Below are 27645 nucleotides of genomic sequence, written 5' to 3' on the forward strand. Positions count from 1 at the left end.
GAAGAAAATGGTCTGATAGACCAATATCAATGATCTGTTTTATATCAACTTTCAGTCCTTTAGTAATCACTAAGTCTAACGTATGACCTGCTTTATGTGTAGGCTGATTTATGAGTTGTCTCAAATCAAAAGAATCCAGGAGGTTCATAAATTCTTTTACTTTTAGATCACACTGATTATCTATATGAAAATTAAAGTCGCCAACTATTAGGAGTGTGTCATAGTTAGTAATGAAAATTGACATTAAGTCAGAGAATTCCTCAAAAAGACGCTTGAATATTTGGAGGTCTATACACGGATAATACTAGAACTTGAGAATCTCCATGATAACAACGGCGAGATACTCAAAGGACTTGAACTTACCAAAACTGACATCTTTACATTTTAACCAGCTCGAGTAAATGTTTGCCAAGCCGCCCCCCCTTTTTCCCTGGCGGTCTGCACGAGTAAAACTGTAGTCCGGAGGTGCAGATTCGATTAAAACAGCGCGCCTGAGTTAAGCCACGTTTCACTTAGTGCAATAAAATCTATTTTTTTATCACTAATAATATCGTTGATAAAAAACGTTTTGTTAGTTAAAGCTCTAACATTTAATAGTGCCATTTTTAATGTTTCAGAGGTGCAGAGATGAATACTATGTGCGTTATTGATATTTGGAATAGGAACTAAATTATTTTATTAGCCGCTCTGTGTGTATTTTTTGTTTAATCTGTGATCTGTTTTTATAGTTTTAATACATTGTTCCTCTAAAATAGTAATTTTAATTAGATTATTGGAGTTTATGCCGTATTTCCTAGATTTTCTACGTGCATTGAGATTGCTTATCATGTCCTAGCACAACAGTATAATTTCGGAAGGGGTTAAGAGCAGAGATAGATAGTCAAGATAAACGAATTACCTTTGATATGTTTTCGGAGGTATCAAACAAAACTATCATTGTTTGAGTGTGAAATTCTCTTTTGAGTTAATGGAGCTGCTCACATGTCTGTTTATCTCATCACTCTGGCCCTAGTCTTTTTCATGACTCAGGCACCGCCGCAAGTGTCAGCCTTTCCAGCAGCTCCGTGTACGACTTTATCTTTCTACCTTTTTCTCTATTTCACTGATCATTCCTACCACTTTCTTTTATGTGGACTCGTTACCTGGACACTTTTTACTACTTTTTTGTGAATTGGGATTAATAAAGTATCTATCTATCTATCTATCTATCTATCTATCTATCTATCTATCTATCTATCTATCTATCTATCTATCTATCTATCTATCTATCTATCTATCTATCTATCTAGAAAACAGATTCAACACACAGGATGACTAAGCAGTTAACCTTAAATGGAAGTTACCAATATCTTGGCATTAACATACAGTAACTGTTGAACTATAGCCAGTTCACAACAGTTGTAAAAGATGACGCCAAAGACACAGCTACAGTCCTGAAGACCTTGGCCAACAGGCTACCCATCCGCTACAGATATTTTACAGAATAAGTTGGTGCTGAGCCATTTAAAATAACCAAAGATCACAAAGGATGTACATTGATATCTAGCAGAGTTAAAAGACAGAAGCATCACTAAAGAATCTTGCAGCTTGTATTTTTACATCATTATAGGGTCCTAAAACAAAAATCATATAATTTGCATATTTATAGATTACAGAATGCTAAAAATGAGTGCTGATGCTGAAAAATACACTGTGCTGTATGGAAGGTAATTTATCCCTTCTACCTGACAGATTTCAGGACTCTTATATTCAACAGGAGTGTAGTGTATTCTGGGAAAGCTGAAAGGCAAAGCAGGATTCATAGTATTTTGCTTATTTAGACAGTGCAGCTTTTGATTCCCAATGGAAAATAACTTTGCACTTGTAATAATGATTCAATAATGACATTTTCTGTGCGCTTTGAGAAAACTGTAAGTGCTCCATTAATACAGATGAACACAAGTAAGCCAGGTGTTTTGTGTGTTTGAGAAGAGAAAGGGACAGTGTCTGCCTTTTATTAGACATATTTTCAAGAAGAAAGAGCTCTCTCTTTGAACTTTTACTTCAGTTTCTAATAGTTTTGTAAAGAGCTCAGCTCAGTTGCAAAAATGGACACTTGCAAGGAACCTCTCAGTTGCTACAATGGACACTTTCCTGGACTTTTCTAACTGCTGCTACTTAGCTGCTGGACACTGGGAAAATAGATCTGCTTCCAGTAAGAAATCTTTTTCTTTTAATTTTTAAATTAAGGACACACACTTTGCAACTGAGTTAAAGACGTTTTCTGAGAATTGTCCTTTAGCAAGGGTTGTATACTTTTTTTGTATTGCTTAAATTGCTGCTATTGTTTTTGATGCAAATAAATATATTTTTTATTTGAAAACTAACAATGTAGATAATAAATAAAACATCTGAGCTGGAAATCATGTTCTTTTTCTCTTCTAAAAAGGTTATGAGCTGGCCTTTCTGGTAATGTGTGTGAGCGTATGGCATCACATAAGCACCCTCAATGTTAGCTACGATTTATACTGAAAGGATGACTTTTAATATCACAGACCTAACTTTCCTATTCAATCTGATGGATGAAGAACTTCTAAAAATGAAACATTTACCCATTGCACATACATAGGCTACCAGTCTAAGCATAAATAACACCGAATGATCAGCAATTATACAGTATATGCCAATATTTTTACTGGCTTTTATTCTGACTATGTAGTAGTAGTCTTAGAATCATATGTTTAAAGCAGTAGTGGTAATTCCTCTTTGATTGGTTGCTCTCAAAACCTTGAAGCAATTCTTCAAGTCCCAAACAGAGATTTCACCTGCACATTTAGAAGAAGGTTGTGTCTTGTGTTCAATATTTCATGGTTTTGTTGCACCTTGCTTTGCCCATGTGTGTTTTGAGAATCCCATCAAGAATGCCGTCTTTTATTTACATCATACATTATGCCTTTTGAGATTTATTGATCAGGGAACCCTTCAGTTCAGCAAAACATATTGTTACATTTGTGAACAGTCTCCCTAGTCTTCTGTGAGGCTGGAATATGTGCCACACACCAAACTCTTTTATTGGTCTTATTCCATTTACGTCCATACACCAGTTTTCCCCTTTTATAAGTACAAGAACTTAAGGCTTTCATTGAGGGACAGGACAAAGGGGCAGACAGCAACTAATCTGATAGTTACATTATGTTATGAATGCAGGATGTAACCTTTCATTATTTGAAAGTTCAAAGATGTTACAAGGTAGGGGTATAATCACTCTTATTACAGACTAGTCAGATAATAGGCGCTGACAGTCTGAGGGTTACTAGCCAGATGTTACTTTAATGTGGCAAACACTTTCTCTTATCTCATGGAGAGACCTGCTCATGCATAATAAAAAGCTCATTGTACTAGTTCTCCACATAACATGTCATCTCTTTAGTTTCTTGAGGAGTTCTTTTTGGCTAAGATGGAGATTAGGGCTACATTTTCTACACACATTATAGCTTACAGGCCTATAGATGAAAAAGGAATGTATGTTTTGTAAAGCAAAAAAAAAACTGATGTCAGCCTTGTCTTTGTTTTATTTAAATATAATTTTACATGTAAAGTCATTATAAATCTTCAATGTCAATATGTAAGTTTTATGTATCTTGTGACAGTTTGGGGGTACTATCATTCCCTTGAACCCTTGTCCAAGACGTCAGACATGTAGTAAAAGTTCAAATGTTGACTTTATTAACAATGCACAGTGCACAAAGCACCCTCCTATCCACAATACTCATAAATTAAACAATATAAATACTCAATAATACAATCCTCCACTCCCAGATGCGTTGCCACCCTTTCACTTAGCTCAGCTCGCTGTCTGGGAGCTCCCACAATCCTTTTATCATCCCTGATCTGGAAGTGTTCCAATCCCCAGTCCATGTGATCTCCTATCACTTCCGGGTTAGATCAAAAGTCCTTTTCTTCACCCCGGAAGCACGTCATTCCCCTTGTCCATGTGACTCAGACGTACTTCCGGGGCGTAAGGCAAATAATCGTCGTTCCTCCCTGCAGCGTCTCCTAGCGGCCCTTATGGTATCCAGCAGGGTTGTGCATAAAGACTCCAATGTCCATGATGCCCTGCTGGTCTTTGGGGCACCTCCATACTGCAGGGAGGACTCCACCTGGCAGCTTGGGGGTATTGGCCGGGATGAACGGCTGGCCATACATCACAATCTATTGTTTGGTATTTTAAATAATTGCATTTTTCCTCTATAATCCTTACTGATTGTTTAGGGTATTAACAAAATAATGAATTGAGTACATTTTTTTTAAACTTTGATACTTAAAAAATCTACTCTCAGCAAAACTTTATTATGATTTTTTTAGCCATCCTCTACAGTATAATGCTTGATGGAGTAATAATAAAACAAGCAGATTACTGTTGTCACTTCCAAATAAAAGGCCTAATGTACGATGAAGCTTATGCATTGGTATACTGTTATTTCAGTGGACTTGAGAATGTAAGGAACAAAAATAATATATTTTGAACTACAAAAATGCACCAAGACACGTTTGCAGCCATGTTAAGGGGAAAGAAGGTGTGTTTAGAACACATATAAATGGGTTTTGATGTTGACTTTCACAGAAAGGCTACAGAAAGCTTAAAATTTTAGGGTATCAGCTTTTGTGTTATAAAGCCCAAATAACAGAATACATAAAAAATGTACTAGAAGGATAATAGAAGAAGATTCTTTTCTTTACCATTCTTATATATTATTTATTTATACATAGCCAAAATAAAGTTCTAATTCTGTGGTCTTTATAACATCCATTTGATTTCATGAAAAAATTATTATTCTTCACTCTACTGATAGCCTTTTCTATTAGTTACAATAGTAACGTTACAGATAGCTTATGTATTATTGCAAAATAGTGTGAAAATTCTGTTTTTGTATGTGCCTTGATATTCCTGCTAAGCTTAGTATAAAAATATAAAATTTTAAACAGCAGCATATGCAATGCATTTTAAGACTTCATATTCATATCACTTAGCAATAATATTAGTTAACTTAAAACGTCTGAGAAAATTATGTAAGATGTCCATTTCTTTTCTGTCTGGGACAAACCATTCTGAGTCTATCAGATTGGCTTTTTCAAGCGTTTAGAGGAAAGGTTTTAATTGATGCCATAATGTTGCCACACTGGATTTTCAGTCCATGCCTAATATCTTGTGATCTCAACTTCAAACGTGGTCTTGTATCAAAGAATTAGGTTGAATTAGCATATTCTTTGTCTAATATTGTACTAAGAAAATTCATACTGACATCCCTGGTAATTTTACTTTTTCCTTTCTTTAATAATACACAGAACTTTTCCTATTCACTAAATCAGCATTGTTAACAAAGTCTTGTGTACATGTGCATTCTTTTTGGACTGAGAAATACCATTTTAAATGACTGTTTATATTTTATAAAGCTATATTAATGACTATTGCAAAATGTTGACATTTAAACATATTTTCCTTCCCCATTCCTGTGGTACCAATCATTCATTAACTATTTTTTTCCCAAAAACATCATTAATGGAACATTGTGGTTATCTTTTTACCCACATCCATGGGAATCTCAGCATTGCTCCCATTTACATTCTAAGCAGCTTGTCATTAAATACAGACAGACTTTTACTAACTATTCCCATATATCTTAAAGTCTGTGTTGTATCATTAAAAAATATATATATATAAACATACGCACAAATAGGGAAACATGAGCCTAGAAATGGACCGAAGAGTTTAGCAGTGGGTTTGATGGGTTATGGAATAATATTGAATATTGAAACCTGTTACAGTGTTGTTGGTGATTCATATTAAATAATTTTAAACCGTGACCCTGTGTTAGGATATAGCGGGTTGGACAATGGATGGATGGATGGAATTTCATCAGAAGGCAATACATTTGGCATGCTTGGAGCAGTATTGGCTAATGAGCACTTTCATTACAGCTAAACTGCCTTCTATGCCAATGGAGGAAAACTGTTACATAAAATATTGTAGGCTTCCTGCCAGATGCCATATTAGAATTACCAGACTACTGTTTAGATTTTATTCCCTGGGGTCACTTTACCAATAAAGAAGTTAAAGTGTCATATATATACAAGTTTGAATAAAGTCAGACTTTTAACTTAAAGTAAAGTAATTATGTGCCTGGTGATATTTACTATAAATTATTGTCATGTTTTGATATTTTTAAAGTTCTTGACACACCAGTAATAAACATTCATTAAACTAACAAACAATAAAAAGTAATGCTTTGGACAGGTTGTGAATTTGATCTTATTGTGAATGGCAGGTAGTATTTTTAAACTTTTCCCTTTTTTAATAAGCTTATTTTAAATATTTGACTTGGGTAGTGAGCACTTTATCTCAATATAACTGATGTTTAGGAGGAAAAAGAAGTGCCCCATTACTACAAATATTATCTTTAATATTTCATTTTTGTAATTTAATAAATATGATTGCGTGAGTAGCTCACTTAATGCATTTAAAACATCCATCCATCCATCCATCCATCCATCCATCCATCCATCCTCTTCCACTTATCTGGGGTCGGAGCGCGAGGGCAGCAGCTTAAGCAGAGAGGCCCAGGCTTCCGTCTCCTCGGCCACTTCTTCCAGCTCTCCGGGGAGAATCCCAAGGTGTTCCCAGGCCAGCCAGGAAACACAGTCCCCCCAGCGTGTCCTGGGTCTTCCCCGGGGCCTCCTCCAGGGGCCTCCTCACCAGGGAGGCGTCCAGGAGGTATCCTGATCAGATGCCCGAGCCACCTCATCTGACTCCTCTCGATGCGGAGAAGTAGCGGCTCTACTCTGAGCCCCTCCTGGATGACTGAGCTTCTCACCCTATCTTTAAGGGAAAGCCCAGGCACCCTGCGGAGGAAGCTCATGTCAGCCGCTTGTATTCGCGATCTCGTTCTTTCGGTCACTACCCATAGCTCATGACCATAGGTGAGGGTATGAATGTAGATTGACTGGTAAATTGAGAGCTTTGACTTACGGCTCAGCTCTTTTTTCACCACGACAGACCGATGCAGAGCCCGCATCGCCGCACCGATCTGCCTGTCACTCGTGAACAAGACCCCAAGATACTTGAACTCCTCCACTTGGGGCAGGATCTCTCCCCCAACCCTGAGAGGACACTCCACCCTTTTCTGGCTGAGGACCATGGTCTCGGATTTGGAGGTGCTGATTCTCAACCCAGCCACTTCACACTCAGCTGCGAACTGTTCCAGAGAGAGCTGAAGATCACAGCCTGATAAAGCAAACAGGACAACATCATCTGCAAAAAGCAGTGACCCAATCCTGAGTCCACCAAACCGGACCCCTTCAACACCCTGGCTGTGCCTAGAAATTCTGTCCATAAAAGTTATGAACAGAATCGGTGACAAAGGGCAGCCCTGGCAGAGTCCAGCTCTCACTGGAAACGGGCTCGACTTACTGCCGGCAATGCGGACCAAGCTCTGACACCGGTTGTACAGGGACCGAACAGCTCTTATCAGGGCGTCCGGTACCCCATACTCCCGAAGCACCCCCCACAGGATTCCCCGAGGGACACGGTCGAAAACCTTTTCCAAGTCCACAAAACACATGTAGACTGGTTGGGCAAACTGCCATGCACCCTCCAGGATTCTGCTAAGGGTGTAGAGCTGGTCCACTGTTCCGCGACCAGGACGAAAACCACACTGTTCCTCCTGAATCCAAGGTTCGACTATCCGACGGACCCTCCTCTCCAGAACCCCCGAATAGACTTTTCCAGGGAGGCTGAGGAGTGTGATCCCTCTGTAGTTGGAACACACCCTCCGGTCCCCCTTTTTAAAGAGGGGGACCACCAACCCAGTCTGCCAATCTAGAGGCACTGTCCCCGATGTCCATGCGATGTTGCAGAGACGTGTCAACCAGGACAGTCCTACAACATCCAGAGCCTTGAGGAACTCCGGGCGTATCTTATTCACCCCTGGGGCCCTGCCACCAAGTAGTTTTTTGACCACCTCAGTGACCTCAGTCCCAGAGATGGCAGAGCCCACCTCAGAGTCCCCAGGCTCTGCTTCCTAATTGGAAGGCATGTTAGTGGGATTGAGGAGGTCTTCGAAGTACTCCCCCCACCGACCCACAATGTCCCGAGTTGAGGTGAGCAGCGCACCATCCCTACCATATACGGTGTTGACACTGCACTGCTTCCCCCTCTTGAAATGCCGGACGGTGGACCAGAATCTCCTCGAAGCCGTCCAAAAGTCGCTCTCCATGGCCTCTCCAAACTCCTCCCATGCCCGAATTTTTGCCTCAGCAACCACCGAAGCCACATTCCGCTTGGCCTGCCGGTACCTATCAGCTGCCTCCAGAGACCCACAGGACAAAAAGGTCCTATAGGACTCCTTCTTCAGCTTGACGGCATCCCTCACCGCCGGTGTCCACCAACGGGTTAGGCCACAGCTCCAGTCAGCCGCCTCAACAATAGAGGCTCAATGTCCCCCACCTCCCTGGGGACGTGGTCGAAGTTCTGCCGAAGGTGGGAGCTGAAGCTACTTCTGACATGGGACTCTGCCAGCCGTTCCCAGCAGACCTTCACAACACGTTTGGACCTACCAGGCCTGACCAGCATCTTTCCCCACCATCGAAGCCAACTCACCACCAGGTGGTGATCAGTTGACAGCTCCGCCACACTCTTCACCCGAGTGTCCAAGACATGTGGCCGCAAGTCCGACGACACGACCACAAAGTTGATCATCAAACTGAGGCCTAGGGTGTCCTGGTGCCAAGTGCACATATGAACACCCTTACGCTTGAACATGGTGTTCGTTATGGACAATCCGTGATGAGCACAGAAGTCCAATAACAGAACACCGCTCGGGTTCAGATCGGCGGGGCCATTCCTCCCAATTGCGCCCTTCCAGGTCTCACTGTCATTGCCCATGTGAGCATTGAAGTCTCCCAGCAGAATGAAGGAGTCCCCAGAAGGTACGCCCTCTAGCATCCCTTCCAGAGACTCCAAAAAGGGTGGATACTCCAAACTGTTTTTCAGCGCATATGCACAAACAACAGTCAGGAGCCTTCCCCCAACCCGAAGGTGGAAGGAGGCCACCCTCTCGTCCACCGGGGTAAACCCCAATGCACAGGCTCCAAGTCAGGGGGCAATAAGTATGCCCACACCTGCTCAGCGTCTCTCACAGTGGGCAACTCCAGAGTGGTAGAGAGTCCAGCCTCTCTCAAGGAGATTGGTTCCAGAGTCCAAGCTGTGCGTCAAGGTGAGTCCAACTGTATCTAGCCAGAACCTCTCGACCTCGCGCACTAGCTCAGGCTCCTTCCCTTACAGAGAGGTGACATTCCACATCCCAAGAGCCAGTTTCTGTAGCCGAGGATCCGACCGCCATGGTCCCCACCTTCAGCCACCACCCAACTCACACTGCACCTGACCTCCTTGGCCTCTCCCATAGGTGGTGAGCCCATGAGAAGGAGGACCCATGTTACCTCTTCGGGCTGTGCCCGGCCGAGCCCCATGGATGCAGGCCTGGCCACCAGGCGCTCGCCATCGAGCCCCACCTCCAGGCCTGACTCTAGAGGGGGCCCTGGTGACCCACATCCGGGCAAGGGAAAACGTTGTCCAGAGTTTTTGCTCATCATTGGAGGTTTGTTGAACCGCTCTTTGTCTCATCCCTCACCTAGGACCAGTTTGCCATGGGTGGCCCTACCAGGGGCATAAAGCCCCAGACAACATAGCTCCTAGGATCATTGGGACACGCAAACCCCTCCACCACGATAAGGTGACATTTCAAGGAGGGGGCATTTAAAATATAGCAAGTAAAATCCTTCAAAAACACTCCTATGAGTTGCACAAAAATAAAGGGTTAACCTCTCAGTTAATTCATTATCAGTTCTACCTTTGGCAATACTGGTAATTAATTAAAACAATTAACAAGACACCCACAATGGGAGACACCAAATTAATGTAGGTCGAGTGAGGGATCTCTGTTTCAATTTGTGGTCAGGATGCCACAAATATGAAGAGATCTATTCAAATTATGATGAAGTTCATATATCCGCGAAATTCACTTCCTCTGTTGTGGTTCGTATGTGACTGAAGGCTTACTTTCACAAATAACCAAAACATTTTTGTTGAAATAAAGAAACCTTCTTCTTCATCATCTTCTTCTTTCTCTTCATCTTTTCCCACTTGATGTGGGTTGATGTGCTTGGTTATCATTCTCCATACAGCTCAGTCCTGCACCTCCTCCTCCTCAGTGAAACCCTTTTTCTTCAGATCTTCTTTTACTTTATCCATTAACCTGCAATTTGTCTTCACCTGTATTTACATTCCCATCACTCTTTTGCCCACATATTCATTGTCTTTCTCGTCACATGTCCATATCACTTCAACCTACTTTCTTGTACTTTCTTAGATATTTATCCCACTTTTGTTGTAACTCTGATTGTCTCATTTCTTATTTTGTCCTTTTTTGTAACTCTGCACATGCATCTCAACATTCTTATTTCTCCACATCTAACTGCTTCTCCTGTGCTCTCTTTCTTGCCCATGTCTCAGGTCCATTCATCATTTCTGGGTTTTCCACTGTTTTAAAAACCTTACCTTTAACCTTTGCCATAATTCTTTGATCACACAATACTCTTCCAATTGTTCCATCCATACTGCACTCTATGGGTTATCTCTGCATCTAATTTTCCATCTTGGGCTATTGCTAAGCCTAGACATTTAAAGGTATCCACTCTTTTGAGTAGCTCTCCCTGCAGACTAACTTCTGAATCGTGATCATCATTAAAATTCAAATATTCTGTCTTCTGTTTATCTTCAATCCTCAGTCTTCCAAAGCCCTTCTCCATTCTTTTCCTCTCTACTACCTCCTTTCTGGTGCTGCACAACACAAAGTCATCAGAAAAAAGCATGCACCAGGGGGAACTGGTCTTTTATCCCAGAACTCAACACATCCTTAACCAGATCAAAGAGGTAAGGACATTAGGTATATTACTGTACATTAGGTCTGCATCAGGGACCTTCCTTAACTGGAATCATGTCTGTTATCCCAACACTGCTTTTAACCCAAGTCCCCACTCCCTCTCACATATCCTGCTTAATCCTCACATACTTCTCTGGTAATCCTTTCTCTTTCATGCACCTGCAGACCTCATGACGTGGCATTCCATCATAAGCCTTCTTCAAATCAATAAACGCCATATGCAAACCTTTTTGTTTTCATTATGTTTCACTTTTACTAAACCAATTACCTTCAAACTTCGCATGCATGCTGATCTCTGGTGACAATGCAATATTTTATCAGTCTTGACCTGGGATCTGTACATTAATTACATCACATTTAAATTTCTCATTTCCTTATATTATACTTTTAGTGAATACACTTTGTCACACACGTGCGCATGGGAGGCAGCTAAAGGGCTTGAGTGATGGCAGTTCTAAGACAGGCCGGGCTGTGGCAGAGCGCACTGACTCTTTTTCTCACTTCCCTGTAGACCATCCCTGGGAGACTCCACCTGGCTCTCGTGACATCACTTCCGGGACCGAACCAATGGAGACAGAACCAACAGGAGCTGGCCCCCCTGATGTCACGTCCGGGCCTGATCCAATGAGTGACGAACATGTGCCCGATTCCCATGACCTCACTTCCTGTCTTCCCCTTTAAAAGCCTGCCCTTTTTCCCCTTACTCTCAGTCTTGTTTTGGACTCGTTTGTATGCACATCAGTGCTGTTGTTGGTGATGAAAAACGATTTTGCAGCCAGGATACCAAAATATACGTGTGGCTGCCCCAAAACTTCTTCGAATATGTCTCAGTTTTGTGACATTGGCGTAGTCGGCAGGATGGAGAAGTCCTGGAAGAGAAGGGGACAGGACCTGCAACACGTCCAGGTGGGATCGTACCGGGGCCGAGTTTTCAGGCGGGGAGGGTGGCCCGTGTTTCGGAGTGGCCCGGTACAGGCTCTGCTCCCGGCATGCTCATATAGGCAATCTAGACAGGCCAGGGAGTGTTGGGAGGGCTCACAGGCGGGCTGCTTCGGAAGGGGGAGGCGAAGGGGGCTGTTTGTGCTCTCTCGGAGGAGAGTGCCTGCCTCCCTGTGAAGCCAGAGCTCCGATTTCCACCTAGGGGTGCCCCAGACTGGCAGGTGAGTAACCTGAAAAAGTGGAGGTTTGATCCAGAGCGGCCAACCCCACAACAAGCCTGGTCCCTATGGGTAAAAGTAGGGCAGTGGCTGCGGCCACAGAAACTTAAGCCCTCCCAAGTCATAGAGCAGGTGGCTTGCTACCTGCTTCTGGACACACTACCCCGTGGTTTCACCCAGCCGGTCTGGGGTAGAGATTTTACAAACATGGCAGAGCTCATAGAGCTCGTAGAGAAACAAAGGACGGCCTCGCAATCTGGGGGAGCTGAACCGTCCTCTAGCCGAACTCAACCGGGGTATGTCCCAACACCTAGCCCCCCCCTGTACAACCCAGAGCTTGTGCCGGCGTCCCCGGGGTCGCGGGCGCTCAAACCGCTTGGGAATGAGGCGGAATGCAGGTGGAGGGGGAGGAGGGGTTGGTGTGCTCTGATAAACCCGTTGGCGGTTCCACACACAGGCATGGTGGTCGTCAACGGGTACAAAACGTCTGCTCTGTTAGACACCGGCAGCAACACTACCATTGTTGCTCGCCGTTTTGTGCTACCGCGACAGTGGTTAAATTATAAGGCCGCCACGTGTGTCATCAGTTACGGGGGATCGGTTTGGAAATTAACTGTGGCAATCCTTCCTAGTGATACTGGGGCGGAACTGGCCTGAAATTAAAAGCGGTGAGACACATACCACTCCCGGGAATACTTTGAGCCTTGTTATAGACTGGCACGAGCCGCTCAGGTTGCCTCCACGCCGTGTAATCAGCCGGCAGAGAGGCGGCGGCTTCCTGAGTGACGTGGTTACCCTCGGGCCGTCGCGTGCTGGTACGCCATCCACTAAAGCCGAGACGGAACGGGAGGAGGCCACGCCCCTTGAGGTCGACGCTGACCCTCTCTCTGTATTGCGGTTTCAATTTAAAGAGACGCCGGCTTCTTTCAGAAGGGAGCAATGGAATGACAACTCCCTGAAATTTGCAAAAAATGCAGTGGTCCTTGTAAATGGCCAACGCACTGATAAGTCTATACCACAGGGCCCTTACTTTGTATTAGACAACGACCTTCTTTACCGTGTAGCAATGCATCATGGGCAGGAGAGAAAGCTGCTGCTAGTTCCGCGTACCTTCCGGCGGCAGGTCTGCGAGCTAGCACACGCCCACCTCCTAGGTGGCCACTTGGGCACCGAAAAAACACTGGAGCGGATCAAGCTCCGTTTCTACTGGCCGGGAGTCAATGAGGAGGTTCGTCTCTTTTGCGCTTCCTGCCCGGAGTGTCAACTGCGACAAATTCCCAGGGGGCACCGTGCTCCTCTTGTCCCTATACCCCTGATTGATGTTCCCTTCCAAAGAATCGGGGTCGATTTGGTTGGACCCCTAGAGCCCTCAGCCCGAGGACACAAGTACATTTTAGTCCTCGTGGATTACGCTACACGATACCCGAAGCTGTTCCGTTGCGCTCAGCTACATCCAAAGCTATCGCGACGGGAATTACTAGGGGTCTTTTCGCGTGGGTGTTCCCAAGGAAGTCTTGACAGACCAGGGGACACCTTTCACCTCGGAGACGTTCAAGGAGACTGCCAAGTTGCTGAAAATAAAGCATTTAAAGACCGCGGTGTATCATCCTCAAACCGACGGGTTAGTAGAGAGGTTTAATCAGACTCTCAAACAAATGCTACGTAAGGTGGTCAGCGAGGATGGAAGGAACTGGGATCTGCTCCTCCCCCTCGTCCTTTTTGCTTTTCGGGAAGTCCCACAAGCCTCCACGGGTTCTCCCCTTTGAATTACTGTATGGGCGACAACCTCGGGGCATATTAGACATTCTAAAAGAAGGGTGGGAAGAAGAGGCTCTTCCCACTACAAATATATTAGAGTATATCGCGCAGTTACGCGATAGATTGGGAAAGATTCGCCCTCCTTAAAAGTCACATGGAAGAAGCACAAGCAGCACAGGCCCGTTATTACAACCGCTGCACGCCTCTTGGGAGTTCCACCCGGAGATCGGGTCATGGTCCTAGTGCCTACCTCCCACTCTAAGCTGCTTGCCCATTGGCAAGGCCCCTACTGAAGTTAAGGAGAGGAAGGGGCTGGTCGACTATTTGGTGAGTCAACCCAATCGCCGGCCAAAGGAGCGGTTTATCATGTGAACTTGCTGAAACCGTGGAAGGACAGGGACCCCGATCCCTCCTCCGGCCAGCCCCGCTCACTCTTCACTCACACACACCGCCTTAACTTCGGTACGGACTTAAGTCCCAGACAACGGCAGGAGCTGGAAACAGTTATCCGGGCCGTCCGGGAGGTAGTCAGTGAACGCCCCGGAAGGACCTCTCTGGTTGAGCACAACATTGTGACAGAGCCCGGGTTTATTGTCTGAGAACGCCCGTATCGTCTTCCCGAGGCAAAAAGGGCTGAAGTGGAGCTTGAGATCAAGCGCATGCTGGAACTAGGTGTGATTGAGGAAAGTTATAGTCCCTGGTCCAGCCCAATTGTGCTCGTCGGTAAGCCTGACGGGAGTTGGAGGTTTTGCAATGACTTCCGTCGGCTTAATCAAGTCTCCCAATTCGATGCTTATCCTATGCCTCGAGTGGACGACCTCCTCGAGAGGCTGGGACAGGCTCGGTACTTGACCACACTTGACATGACAAAAGGGTACTGGCAGGTTCCTTTAACGGACACCGCAAAGGAAAAAAACACGTTTAGTACCCCTAGCGGACACTGGCAGTATCGTGTCCTTCCATTTGGGTTACACAGGGCGCCAGCAACCTTCCAGCATCTGGTGGACAAAGTGCTCCGGCCCCATAACTCATACAGTGCTGCCTACCTGGATGACGTGGTCATCTATTCCAGCACGTGGACAGAACACCTACAGCAGGTCCGAGCGGTATTGCGAACACTTGGTGAGGCCGGGCTCCGGATTAATCCCAAGAAATGCTTCTTTGGGTTAAGTGAAGCCAAATATTTAGGCTACCTGGTGGGTCGGGGTACTGTGAGGCCACAGTGCTCCAAAGTTGATGCCATTTTGAAATGGCCCCGTCCGCGAACCAAGCGGCAGGTCCAAGCCTTTCTCGGATTAGCCGGGTACTACCGCCGGTTTGTGCCCCGCTTCTCGGAGAGAGCGGCGCCCTTGACTGATTTAACAAAGAAGAGGGCCCCGAACATTGTGGTATGGACTGAGAACACGGGCACTGCATTTAGTGACTTGAAACAGGCCCTTACATCCGCACCTATTTTGATGGCACCTAACTTCTCTTTGCCTTTTATCCTCCAGACGGACGCTTCGGACATAGGCCTGGGCGCAGAGCTGAGCCAAAGTGTCGATGGTGTGGAACACCCCATCATGTTCCTAAGCCAGAAACTGTTGGACCGGGAAACCAGGTATGCAGCGGTGGAAAGGGAGGCTTTGGCGATTAAATGGGCGATTACTCAGCTGAGGTACTACCTGTTGGGCCGGGAGTTCACTCTTGTCACGGACCATGCACCTCTACAGTGGATGGTCCTGCACAAGGAGTCGAATCCCCGGGTCACCCTGTGGTTTCTTGACCTGCAGCCGTACAAGTTTTCGCTCGTTCATCGTCGGGGTGCTCTCCATGCCAACGCTGATGCTCTTTCTCAGGTTCACGACCTCTCAGTTAGGGTCGCCCGACCCGACGGGTCTGGGCTAAGGGGGCGGCCTTGTCACACATGTGCGCATGGGAGGCAGCTAAAGGGCTTGAGTGATGGCAGTTCTGAGACAGGCCGGGCTGTGGCAGAGTGCACTGACTCTTTTTCTCACTTCCCTGTAGACCATCCCTGGGAGACTCCACCTGGCTCTCGTGACATCACTTCCGGGACCGAACCAATGGAGACAGAACCAACAGGAGCCGGCCCCCCTGATGTCACGTCCGGGCCTGATCCAATGAGTGACGAACACGTGCCCGATTCCCATGACCTCACTTCCTGTCTTCCCCTTTAAAAGCCTGCCCTTTTTCCCCTTACTCTCAGTCTTGTCTTGGACTCGTTTGTATGCACATCAGTGCTGTTGTTGGTGATGAAAAACGATTTTGCAGCCAGGATACCAAAATATACGGGTGGCTGCCCCAAAACTTCTTCGAATATGTCTCAGTTTTGTGACAACTTATATATATTGCTTTTAGCCAACATATATATATATATGAACTAGCGGTGGTGGTCAAGTGGTTAGCGTGTTGGACTTTTGATCAAATGGTCAAAGGTTCAAGACCAATGTAGACAAATTAATTTAAAAAAATAATTTTGATTAACTGATATTTAAGTTTTGTCAAATTATTTCATTATGACAGGCATCATCGGTCAATTGCTTAGCATGTTGGACATTCAATCAAATGGTCAAAGGTTCGAAACCAATGTACACAAACTATTTTTTTTTAATCTTACCATTTTTTCATCATTTATATACAGTACAAATTTGGCAAAATACTCTTTTCAGTGATTTTATAAAATCATGGGAAGCCGCCTACCAAATTTCGTGAAGATGGGGCCATAAATAAGAAAGTTCAACATGGCGGACGTTGTCGACTGTTATGACCATTACGTGTAGAATTTCGAAATGAAACCTGCTTAACTTTTGTAAGTAAGCTGTAATGAATGAGCCTGCCAAATTTCAGCCTTCTACCTACACGGGAAGTTGGAGAATTAGTGATGAGTCAGTCAGTCAGTGTGTGAGTCAGTGAGTGAGTGAGTCAGTGAGGGCTTTGCCTTTTATTAGTATAGATTAATTGCAACCTGGTGCACATACAAATGGTGCGTCCATGGCTCACTGAGATGCTTTATGCTAAGCAATGAGGTTGTTATTCTTCTGCTGCAGCTTTCATGTTCAGTGATATTAATATTAAAAATTATGTATACAGATGTTCTTCATCAATTAAAGTAAAGCCTTGCAAGTTGAAGAAAACAATGTGCATTGGTGTCCCCAACCTCTGTTGATTACTTAATAACCCTCCATTTGTCTTAAAGCAGAGTTGGAAAAGATTGTATTACCACACCCTCTGAAGTATTGCTTGGGCAATATTCCAGTGATGGTGGCAGAAAAATGGCAATTAACAAATTAAATGTGAAAGAGCATTATTACTCTCAGTAACAGTAGGCCTTGCAGTTGTGGAAGCCGGCCCGGACACAGACAGGTAGACATCATTGAAACACCCAACACATGTTTATTTACAAAGTCCATATTTACAAAGTGCACACATAACCCAATACTCCCCCAAAGTCCAGGCCTTTTGCAATGCTTCTTTCACTAGGTCCGCCTCCACTCCTCTCCTCCCGAGCTCTGTCTCTCTTCCTCCCGACTCTAGCCATCGAATGGAAGGAGGAGGCCCCTCTTATACCCACCTGAATGTGCTCCAGGTGCCTTCCAATGAGGCACCCCCAGGCACTTGCCACACAGTAAAGGAATGGCCACATATTCAGGGATTTGTTCCTGCCTTGTGCCCTATGCTGTCATGATAGGCTTTGGATTTTGTAACCCAGAACTGGATTACGCAGGTTTAACAGTGTTGTGTTAAACTTCTAAATTAATAAATAACATTTAAATTTTAGCAATCCTCTTTACATGATTGCTTTAAACAGCTATAAATCATTGAGAAAGCCACTGAGATAGCACAGCTTAAGTAATATTATTTACATCAGGGAATAAAACTGTGATTGGAATGTAACCATATTTTAAGCGAGTGTATGAAAAGTGAATTCAATCCACTTTAGAAACCAATCAAATAAATAATAATAGAAAAACTCCTGTTATTTTCTAAGCTGATTGCCATGTGTGTATAGTTATTCTTGAAGCAAGTTGGTGGAAGCAGGATGTCAGGAAACCAGTTAGCAAGCACATTCAAAACTTTACATTTTTAGTATTTTTATTAATTATTCTGCAAGTTTGTATTTGAATGATGGGAGAGAAACAGTATGTCAAGACAGAAAATGATTTGGTTCACTTTTAAACATTGTGAGAAAATAGGGGTGATCACCATTCTATCTAGTGTATACAGCTAATGTATATATACTACATACACCATATGTTTAAAGGATTTGTGGTATTGTTACCTAACTGTAAGTTTTCACTATTACCCAGTTTGTTCAAAGTGACTCAAGGAATGACTGACAGAGGCATACTGTATTTCTTCACAAAAGTTGCATTTACACTTTTGTATATATTATTAAAATAACCCTTTTCATTAGGTATGTTTTAAAGTTATCCTCCTACTGAAAACTCAAAACGCATAATTGGCAGATTCTATAGACTGCACTAGAAACTGTTCTGATGCGAGCGCTGCCATCCGCAGTGCTGATGTCTTTGTTTTCTTACTCTGTTTCATTGCTGAGCCCTGAGCTGAAAGAATGTTGACCTAAAAACAGTGTTCATTCCTGTGAAGCCCCAGGGCAAAGCTTCCTACAGATTATTAGAGCTCTATTCTTTCTGCCTAACAACCCTGTGCTTAATAGGCACATGGGCTAGCTGATCACATCATCATAACTTGCTTATAAAGTAATAAATATAGATTCTGTCAAAATGACAACATGTAATTTTATTATACTTAATACTTAAGTAATTCATTTTGATGAATCTTAAATATTTAATTTTTTCCACTATGTAAATATGGCTTATTTGGCATGATTTAAGCAGCAACAAATGCATTTTCAGCAATTTTACAGTGTTACTGCAACCTTGAATTTAAATGACAATATACCAGTCTAATTAACGCCCTGAATTTGGTAGTGTTCACAATAGAACATCAATGCGGTGAACTACCAAATAAGATGCACAGTTGCTGCCATCATTAGGTACTATATAGGCAAGTATACTGGAAATACATGCAAGAAGCATTGTTAGAAAGCTGACACAGCTTACACTACAAGGGCAAGATATAAATGGGTTATTGGAAATAAATATTTTGGAATTGGCTTACCATGCAAAGCCTACGTAGCATAGTGAAGCAGGTAATCCACGAAAGTAAATGGCCTATATTTCCATTTGGTTTGGTTACTGTTGGCATAACTGTCTGAACTAATTTGAGAAATGGATCTTTTTTTTTCCTTTGAAAAATGTATAAAATTAATTGACATTGAAAGCCACATTTTATAATAATGCTCCATTCTTCTCATGGTTTAACAATATGTTTTTTTTAGTTCTTCCTTAAGATGAAACATTTTACTGCTATTTGCTACTTGCTATTTTGTCCTTTACCTATTATATCAAATAAATTTCATACAGTATGTATGACATTAGTTGACATTGTACTATTTCTTTTTAATGGAAATGAACACATATCTAAAACATTTTATTGCATCCTGTCTGGAATACTTTTAGCTCCAACCTCTGAAAGAACTTTTTTTGCATCCCGGGAAAGGCTAGGAACAGAGTCCAAATGGTCCTTGTTCAAAGCCTCCATAGTGGAAGCAGCTACAAAGAGCTGTGGCCTGGAGGCCATGGGTGCCTCTTAAGGTGGCAACTCAAGGACCAATGGTGGACACCAGATGTGAGGGATACTATCAGGCTGAAGAAGGAAGCCTTCCATGTATGGTTACCACAGGAAACTCCCAGAGCAGCAGAGAGTTATTGACAGGCCAAAAAGACTGCAGCCTTGGTGGTCAGGGAAGCAAAAACCCGGGTGTGGGTGCAGTTTGGAGAGATTGTGGAAAGTGACTATCAATCAGGCTCAAAGAGGTTCTGGCAAACTATCAGATGACTCAGAAAGAGAAGGCGGGGATTCACCCAGGCTGTTCTCAGCAAGGGTGGAGAAGTGTTGACTGAAGATGTTGTCTGACGGTGGTAGGAACACTTTGAGGAGCTCCTGAACCCAATGATCATTCCCTCTATGGAGCAGGCAGAGGCAGAGCCAGAAACTGTTGGGGGGTTGATTCCTGTTTCCCTGAGGGTGTCACTGAGATAGTTAAGCAACTCTGGAAGGTAAGGACCGAGGGGTGGATGACATCTGCCCAGAAATGCTGAAGGCTGTGGACATTGTTGGACTGTCATGGCTGACATGCCTTTTCGGCGTTATGTGGTTATCGGGAGCTGTGCCTCTGGAGTGGCAGACCAGGGTGGTGGTCCCTATTTTTCAAAAGAAGGACAGAAGGGTGTGCCACAGCTTTTGGGTGATCACACTGCTCAGTCCTCCCTGAAAAAGCTTATGTCAGTGTATCAGAAATGAGCCTCCACTCAGTCGTAAAACCTCAAATCAAGGAGGAGCAATGTGGATTCCATCCAGACCATGGAACGGTGGACCAGCTCTTTACCCCCAAGACGATTCTGGGGGGTGGGCATGGAAGTAAGGCAGTCAGTCATTGTCCAACCCGGGCAATTTAGGATCGCCAATGCACCTAACCTGACTATCTTTGGACTGTGGGAGGAAACTGGAGCACCCGGAGGAAACCCACGCAGACATAGGGAGGGGAGTAAGTTCTAAATATGCTGTTTGTGGATTTAGAGAAGGTGTATGACCATGTTCCTCAAGGAATCCTGAGGTGGTGCTGGGGCAGCATAGGGATTTGGGGCACCTAATAAGGGCTATTCAGTCCCTTTACAATCAGTATGTGTTTGCATACTAAGAAAAAACATCAGTACCATTTCCAATGGGTATAGGACTCTGCCAGGGCTGTTGATGGTTTTAATGAAGCGACTTATGTGAAGCACTCATTTTCGCTCATTCCCTCATATATAATATGTTTGCCTCACTAAAGCCTTTATTCAACGAGATCTCTTTGGAATGCATTTTGTTTCATGCCAGTATTGGGTTGAACCAGATGTAGAAGCTCTTGCACTCTTTGAAAAATGGCATACTAATACACTGTTCTAACACAAAGCTGGGAATTGTATTGTTGAACAAATTTTCTGCTCCCAACCCAAGATAAATCTCCCAACCAAACACATACCTTATCAGTACACAGTGATTAACTCATTCAGCAATCCACTTGATAGCATGACTTTTTTCTTCCCTCAACAGCTATGGTCAGTGCTCAGGAAATGTGGGGTTCTCCTATCTTCTTCTCTAACAACTCACAAATTATAATCTTTTTCATCCTCCTTTTAATATACCCTAAAAAATATTTTTGTAATGCTTCTCATAGACTACTCCACTTAATTTCATTTGCCTGCTCTTCTCTTCCCTCTCTTTTCCCTTCTCTCCTGGTGTACTATATTTTTTTGTATTAGGTACTGCTCCAGAATCCCCAACCACCAATACCTGTATGTCTAGTTATAATCTCTCAATACACTTAACCCCACTCCTCACAAGCACCATCTGATAGGTGTCATTTCAAAACCTTTTACCATGAGTTATCTCATAACATACCTGGTGGTTTACTTCACATGTTCTCCACTCCCAGCAATCCTCATTCTGTCTGCAACCAGGATTAATATAGCATCTAGCAAATCAACTGAAATATAGACTACTTCGGCTTGGTTGTTGAATGTCTTTGGTACGGTGATGAGGCTTTCAAGTACTGTTGTTTTATATAATCTTGCTGTTGAATTTGGATACAGGATTCTCTTCTTTTATTTTTGAAGATGTTGTCATTTGTTTGTCCATTCCCTTTGGCACATGTTGGGATTGAGTGGAGTTGTTGTCCTTTTATACTCATGGCTGTGCTCTATTTATACATATTCTTTATTTGCAATTTGTTTCAAAATTCAATTGATCACAAACACAGAAGCATTAATGCTCAGATGTCATTATTAGATACTGTAGATAGATAAATAGATTTACAGTAGCTCAGTTATAAATAAATATGGAATCCTGGGATTAACATTTAAACATGATAACCAGTTCTTAATATCATTTTAAAAAATAACCAGACTGAAAAAAGTTGTTTTATTTTACTAATATATATTTTCAAGGTGAGAAAGCAAATGTAAATTCATATATGCTCCTAGGTTAAATGAGACAAGTATTTAAAATCAAAATGATATTCCTAGTAAAGTTTATGTGTATGTAAAGTTTAAAGATGTGTATGGCTGATCAATTCAAAAATACATACCTGTATTAAAAAAACAATAATAAGCAGAACAGTGCACTGGGATTTGTCATTCCAGAAGAGACTGTGAAATGGATTTATTATGGCTTTGAAAAATAAAAAGGTTAAAGGCTGTTTTGTAGAGGGTTTAAAAGGGTAAGCTTATGCAAGTATTGAACAAATAATAGTGATCTAGAGAGTTCAAAATGCTCAGAAGTTAACCGGAGGAAAATGTCAGTACTGAAATGCATTTGTAAGATGTGCAGTATGTTACCAGTATCAAGAGTGTAAGTATTAAGTATACATTTTGAGAGTGAAAGTGTTTAAGTGTAAATATTAAATATTGTTTTATGTTCTTCAGGCTGCTTAAGAGTTTATTTCTGCTGCGTCAGCATATATTTATTTCTTTTTAGCCCACTGTATGTAAAGCTTTCTGGATTGGAGGTCTTAAAGCAACAAAAGGTAAATAAATTAGACTTAATTAAGCACAAACATGTGCCATAAAAATGTTAAGTCAAAACCTACCAACATAATTCTCTATTTAGGGTCACCTTAATGGAAAGCAAATCCATCCATCCATCCATCCATTATCCAACCCACTATATCCTAACTACAGGGTCACGGGGGTCGGCTGGAGCCAATCCCAGCCAACACAGGGTGCAAGACAGGAAACAAACGTCGGGCAGGGCGCCAGCCTACCGCAGGAAAGCAAATCCATGACTCATAATATGTACATCTCATATATAAGGCCATGCTTTGTAATGGGAGTGTTTTCTGTACAAGCCTAAGTCAAGTTAATGTTTGGAGGAAATATCAAGCTAATACATTCTCCTATTTTTTTAGATGCAACAAGTACACTAAAAAAGACAAGCAACATGTCAATCCTATAGTACTAGATGTTAACACAACTGGCAAGCACTTTTGTATTTTACAAATCTACCCTTCAGAAATAAATTTTACACTTTTCAGAATCATCTTAATGCATTTTAAAATGAAGATTTTGAAGAATGAGGCAAAGATTATTTTGTGCTGATGGCATTGAAGTTATAATCTGAAAAGTCTAATGATCATCTTTGTTTCTTCCTTCTTTAAAAGGTTTTGCATTCAATCAGTGCGATCATTGTGTACTAATGCGTTACATGAAGATGAAGGTATAAAAACACAATTTCTCTCATGATAAAAACCAAGGAACAGTCTCGTTCATACAGAAATCATATATTTTTTTATTCCGCGGGCTGACATTGCTGATAATTCAATTAGGCTTTGGTTAAGTGTGTATCTGAGCTTGTTTTCAGAGAAAGGATTGGAACTGAAGTGGCAGCTTTCAAGGGAAGTGAAAGAACAATACTTCACTTAGATCATCACTGTGAAGCTCAAAATGGAATATTAAGCTGACATTTAAAGCCTTAGCACATTTACAAAGAAAAAACAGAAATGCTAACTAAAACAGTATGCATTTCATTAATGTAGCTATATCTGATGTAATATAGAAGCTTAAAATAGAAACCTATATAAACCATGAACATTAATTAGCATTATTAAAAAGCAATTGCAGCTTGATTGAAACAAATGTAAGTTCTTATCTAAGAATTTCTGTGTCATTTAATTATGTGAACCTTTTTGTTACTTGGGAGAAATGCAGAAAAGATGCTGACCAATACTAAAATTATATTGTCATTAGAGAGCCATATGCACCTCACATTAAGGTTAATAGCAGACCCTGGTTAGTTAAGTAGATTGTCATTTTGGGGAAACACAGTTGCTGAAGATGCAGTATGAATTTATCTTAATTCCACAAAAAATGCAGATTTTGTCAGTAACCAAATGTGATTAACGATACCACATCTGTCTTATGTTGGATTCAGTATTCACCTGTATAGCAGGTTAATTTAATATTATGCAAAGCAGATGCATGAATTTTAACATGTTAATGTAGGGGAAGGAAGCTTTGAGATATGAATGATATATTGCAAATATGATTGTGTAATGTTTACTATAGTTTTATACTGGAGTTTTTTACAAGGCTTTAGGACCTAAAGCACACTTGATCAAATTGTATGAAAATTGGAGTATATCAAGCAGGTAGTGTTCTATTAAATACAGTGAACTTACAGCATATATTTTATGTAATTATACAATTATTAAGTTTGCTGATGACACCACAGTGATTGGCATCATTAGGAATAGTGATCAGGCAGCATAGTGAATGGTGGTGAGGTAGTTGTCAGACTGGTATAATGTCAGCAATTTGTCTCCTTATCTAGACAATAATTCTTGTTCTTTAAGGCTGCTCCCGTTAGGGGTCGCCACAGCGGATCATCTTCTTCCATATCTTTCTGTCGTCTGCATCTTGTTCTGTTATACCCCTCACCCGCATGTCCTCTCTCACCACATCCATAATCCTTCTCTTAGGCCTTCCTCAGACAATAATTGACTTCAGAAAATTCAGAGCTGCCCATTCCCCCCTCTACATTAGGAGCTTCACAATTGAAACTGTAAGGAATATCAGTTTCCTTGGGGTTCACCTGGCAAGTCAACCTCACTTGAAGTCTTAACATCTCCTCCCTGTCCAAGAAGGTACAGCAGTATCTCTATTTCCTGTAGTGCCTGAGGAGCAGTAGACTTCCTTCTCTCTTTCTCACCTCATTTTATAGAGAGTCCAGCTATTTCACACTCTTCTATGGGTGCTACAAAATGGTAGACTTTGTAGAGGACCCTTCACACCCCCAAAAAATTCATGTCATCTATTATTCAGGTAGTAGGTATCATAGAATTCAGACCAACTCTCCCAGGTTATGTAACTGCATCTCTCACCCTGCTTTAGGCTCCACAACAGCCTTTCTATGTTTCTCATCATCCTGACTTATGTAACTATGCACTGTAAATTGCTGCTGTTATACTCAAATGTATTGTATTACTTTATTTCCTACTGGTTATATTGTATTCTTCTGTCTGTTTGCACCATATAGCGGCGGACAGCCGGGTTCCATGACCAGCCGGGACACCCCTTCGTTATATGCTCATGGGAAGTAGCCATGAACGGTGCAATACTTGCCCCTGGACACTAGATGGTCAACAGGGTTGGAGCGGTACCTCGGTTTCCCACAGGGCTCCATGGGAATTTGAGTTGGGGGCAGCCTGTTGGGTCCCGCAGGCACTGCTGGCGGGGGGGGGCTGGGGGTGGGCGGATCTACAGCTGGAACTCCTGAGCCCTTGTGGGCAGTGATTTCACCACACCCGGAAGTGCTGCCGGAACTCGGTAATCAAGCATCTGGAGCACTTCTGGATGAACTATAAAACGGGCCAGCAGCCACCATTCGAGAAGCCAGAATTGGGAGGAGGAGGACGAGGTTGCCGTGGAGGAGTGGTGGAGGAAGAAGAAAGTGCTTTGTTGTGTGTTTTATTTGGTATACTAGCAAAATACCGGCGCTTCGCAGCGGAGAAGTAGTGTGTTAAAGAAGTAATGAAAAGAAAAGGAAACATTTTGAAAATAGCGTAACATGATTGTCAATGTAATTGTTTTGTCACTGTTGTGAGTGATGAGTGTTGCTGTCATATATATATATATATATATATATATATATATATATATATATATATATATATACACACACATATAAACATATATATACAGTATATACATATCCATACATATACACATATATATATACACACACACATATATACATACATATATATACTCAGCAAAAAAAGAAACATCCTCTGACTTTCAACTGTTTTTACTTTTAGTAAACTTAATGTGTAAATATTTGTATGAACACTAAAAGAGTCAACACCATAAGACATAAACTAAAAATGTTTCACAATGTGTCCCTGAATGAAGGGAGGCTCAAAATCAAAAGTACCAGTCAGTATCTGCTGTACCAGCTGCTTGAAGTACTGCAGTGCATCTCCTCCTCATGGACTAGACCAGATTTGTCAGTTCTTGCTGTGAGATGTTACCCCACTCTTCCACCAAGGCACCTGCAAGTTTCTGGACATTTCTGGGGGGAATGGCCCTAGCCATCGATCCAAATCGATCCTGCTCCAGGGTACAGGCCTCGGTGTAACGTTCATTCCTTCGATGATAAACACGAATCCGTCCATCACCCCTGGTGAGACAAAACCGTGACTCATCAGTGAAGAGCACTTTTTGCCACTCCTGTCTGGTCCAGCGAAGGTGGGTTTGTGCCCATAGGCGGCATTGTTGCTGGTGATGTCTGGTAAGGACCTGCCTTACAACAGGCCTACAAGCCCTCAGTCCAGCCTCTCTCAGCCTATTGCGGACAGTCTGAGCACTGATGAAGGGATTGTGTGTTCCTGGTGTGACTCGGGCAGTTGTTGTGGCCATCCTGTAACTGTCACGCAGGTGTGATATTCGGATGTACCGATCCTGTGCAGGTGTTGTTACACGTGGTCTTCCACTGTGAGGATGATCAGCTGTCCTTCCTGTCTCCCTGTAGCGCTGTCTTAGGTGTCTCACAGTGCGGACATGGCAATTCATTGCCCTAGCCACATCAGCAGTCCTCATGCCTCCCTGCAGCATGCCTAATGCACGTTCACACATATGAGCAGGGACCCTGGGCATCTTTCTTTGGGTGTTTTCACAGTCGGTAGACAAGTCTCTTTAGTGTCCTGCGTTTTTAGAACTGTGACCTTAAATGCCTACTTTCTGTAAGCTGTTAAGGTCTTAACGACCATTCCACAGGTGCATGTTAATTAATTGATTATGGTTAATTAAACATGCATGGAAAACATTGTTTAAACCCTTTACAATGAAGATCTGTAAAGTTATTTGGATTTTAAAACATTATTGTTGAAATACACAGTCCTGAAAAAGGGACGTTTCTTTTTGCTGAGTATATATATATATATATATATTGTGGTCCCCGGCCGGGGCTGGAGCCCTGGTTCTGTTGGGAGCCACGATGCCGGTTCATCCCGTGTGGCCCTCGGCCGGGACGCCTTAGAGGACCGGGAGGAGGGCGTGTGCCTCCAGACCGAGTGGGGGCGTCCATCCTGGTTGGACAGGGGGCCTCGGGTACAGGGCTTGGAAGCCCAGCCCTGTAGGGACCCGTGGCCACCGCCAGGCGGCGCCCCAGTGCCTGTTTATTCCAGGAGCCCGGCACTTCTGCCACACCAGGAAGTGCCGGGGGGAAGACGACCGGGGAGACACGGGCGGCTTCCGGGTGCACAGCCGGCACTTCCGCCACACAGGGTGTGGCCACCGTTAAGATGCCGGGAAGCAGCTGGAGCCCATCCGGCTCCCCATAAAAGGGGCCGCCTCCCTCCAGTCAGCAGTGGATGTCGGGTGGAAGTGGACAGAGCTGGAGAGAGGACAGGAGGCGGCCAGGACAAAGGCACAGAGACTGTGGGCCCTGGACTTTGGGGGATTCGGTGCAGAAGGCACTGGGGTTGCGTGAGTGCACGATAACTGTAAATAGTGTAAATAAAGTGTGTTGGGTGAAAATATGTCGTCCGTCTGTCTGTGCCAGGGCCAGCGTTCACAATATATACATATATACACATACATCCACATACATACAGTGGGACGCAAAAGTTTAGG

Source organism: Polypterus senegalus, chromosome 2 (genome assembly GCF_016835505.1).
Source record: "Polypterus senegalus isolate Bchr_013 chromosome 2, ASM1683550v1, whole genome shotgun sequence".
NCBI lineage: Eukaryota > Metazoa > Chordata > Cladistia > Polypteriformes > Polypteridae > Polypterus > Polypterus senegalus.